Genomic DNA, 930 nt, shown 5'->3' on the forward strand with positions numbered 1-930 from the left:
CCACTTATTAATCATAATAATATGTTCTTAATTATTAGGATGGAACAGTATCCTGTACTAATGTTACTTTTTGTAATTTGATTCTCATATATGTTATTGTAATAATATACTTTAATTGATGCTAATTTTAATTTATTTTCTTTTGTAATCACTAACATATTAATTTTTCGAAAATATTTGGTAACTAAAGAAAATCAACCATAATTTACCTTATTTAATATTTATTAATTATTGCGATAATTAATTAATACTAAATAAAACAAATTTTAATTTTTTTTTTCTATCTAGCATTACCCTTAATCCTTTTGTAACCATTACTATATTGATTCACACCTACTAAATATTAGAAGCAATTTAAAGGGCGCAACTTTTAAAAATTAGGAATCACGACGTGAGAGCATTATCAATCAAGGAGTTTGACGCATCTATTTTTGAAGAATTAGTAAAATGGATTTTGTAACCACTAATATATTGATCTCTTTTGTAACGTTTTGAATTTTTTTGAAATATTTTGTATTTTTTTTTGTGACTAAAATATTTTGTATTTGATTTCTTTTATTATTATCTACCTCTCTAATTTATCAAAATTCCTACACTATTTTTTTTTTTAATTTTGACCTTAATTTTATTCATACTATATCTCTCTTCTAACACACTCACACACACGGTTGAAAATGGAAGAAGAAAAAAGAAAAAAAAAAAAGAAAGAAAGGGAAGGAGGACGACGCCAGTTAGGCCCACGCTGTTATCGCTGTCGTTGTGGTGGCTGTGCGTGGAGGATCGTCGCTGTCACTGAGGGAAGCCTGAGGAGAGAAAAGACAACGCGCGGAAGAAAGGCGTGATGAACAGAGGAGGGAAGTTCTGTTGCCGTTACTGTCGGAGCCCTACCGCCGCCGTTGAAGCCATTTTCGCCGTCGTCAAACTACTGTG

Source organism: Arachis ipaensis, chromosome B03 (genome assembly GCF_000816755.2).
Source record: "Arachis ipaensis cultivar K30076 chromosome B03, Araip1.1, whole genome shotgun sequence".
Classification (NCBI taxonomy): Eukaryota; Viridiplantae; Streptophyta; class Magnoliopsida; order Fabales; family Fabaceae; genus Arachis; species Arachis ipaensis.